Raw genomic sequence first — 1997 nt, forward strand, 5'->3', positions numbered from 1 at the left:
CTCACCAGGCTGGTTCGCGATGGGTGGAGAGATCAAGGCAAGGGACACCTCGTGAGGTTCCTGTGATGTAAGCCTTGACGACTAGAGCCAGGCGGACGCCAGCGCACGCAGTATCCTTGTTTCCTGTTTGGTGCTAGAGAGGCAAGCGCAGGAGAGGAGTCCTGAGGCATCAGGCAAAGGTTTCCATATCGGTGCAACAAGACCAAGACCAGCAGGACGACAGGACGGAGGTCACCGTGGAGCCCAAGATGGCGTCACCACCAAAGCCTTTGGCAGGCGAAGACTACTTTTGTCAGGATAGCTTGTACTAGTTGTCTCCCTTCGAATTTGGCCATTGTGGGATCCCTTCCCGCTCAATATTTGGGAGGAGGACCGGGGCCTCTATATATAGGACTAGCCACCACCATAGAGAGGGGATCAGATCCAGATCATCCCCAACCACACAAGTTCTCCCAGCACAAGAACACCTCTCCTCAGGAGGCTGTTCTTCCCTTGTAACTGTTCATCCTCAGCCCAAGAGGCAATCCACCACACCGCACTGGAGTAGGGTATTACACCACAACGGTGGCCCGAACCAGTATAAATCTTGTGTCTCGTGTTCTTTGGATTCGTCGAGCTAGGCCATGAGATCGTGGAGTGTGCGAGCTAGAGTGGGGGAGAGATCTTTGTGCGCACCCCAATGTTCGAACCTCAAGGGTTTTGCCGGAACCCGAAATCCGACATTTGGCGCGCCAGGTAGGGGTGCGCCAGAGCTTCTCTTCCGCCAATTGATCCGCCGACACTCCGTGGTTTCGATGTCCGGCGACCTGAGGACCAACGCCGACCGTTGGGCAGCATGACCGGCCCGGGCGGCGCCATCCCCAATAAGACCTCAATCCTGCGCCCCAGGCAACACGCGTGCCGTTAAACTTGCGGGGCACGGGCGGCGCGGTCAGAAGCCATCCACCCTTACTCCACGACAAGCATGGGAAGCCGCAAGGGCCTCAAGCCACGCTGCAGCCACGATGCCACACACCCGACGGGTGTTGGAAATATGCCCTAGAGGCAATAATAAATTAGTTATTATTATATTTCCTTGTTCATGATAATTGTCTTTATTCATGCTATAACTGTATTATCCGGAAATCGTAATACACGTGTGAATACATAGACCATAATATGTCCCTAGTAAGCCTCTAGTTGACTAGCTCGTTGATCAATAGATGGTTACGGTTTCCTAACCATGGACATTGGATGTCGTTGATAACAGGATCACATCATTAGGAGAATGATGTGATGGACAAGACCCAATCCTAAGCCTAGCACAAAGATCGTACAGTTCGTATGCTAAAGCTTTTCTAATGTCAAGTATCATTTCCTTAGACCATGAGATTGTGCAACTCCCGGATACCGTAGGAGTGCTTTGGGTGTATCAAACGTCACAACGTAACTGGGTGACTATAAAGGTGCATTACAGGTATCTCTGAAAGTGTCTGTTGGGTTGGCACGAATCGAGACTGGGATTTGTCACTCCGTGTAAGCGGAGAGGTATCTCTGGGCCCACTCGGTAGGACATCATCATATGCGCAATGTGACCAAGGAGTTGATCACGGGATGATGTGTTACGGAACGAGTAAAGAGACTTGCCGGTAACGAGATTGAACAAGGTATAAGGATACCGACGATCGAATCTCGGGCAAGTAACATACCGCTAGACAAAGGGAATTGTATACGGGATTGATTAAGTCCTTGACATCGTGGTTCATCCGATGAGATCATCGTGGAACATGTGGGAGCCATCATGGGTATCCAGATCCCGCTGTTGGTTATTGACCGGAGAACGTCTCGGTCATGTCTGCATGTCTCCCGAACCCGTAGGGTCTACACACTTAAGGTTCGGTGACGCTAGGGTTATGAAGATATATGTGTATGCAGTAACCCGAATATTGTTCAGAGTCCCGGATGAGATCCCGGACGTCACGAGGAGTTCCGGAATGGTCCGGAGGTAAAGAATTATA

The sequence above is a fragment of the Triticum urartu genome, chromosome 2A (genome assembly GCF_056163025.1).
Source record: "Triticum urartu cultivar PI428250 chromosome 2A, HENAU_Tu73, whole genome shotgun sequence".
NCBI lineage: Eukaryota > Viridiplantae > Streptophyta > Magnoliopsida > Poales > Poaceae > Triticum > Triticum urartu.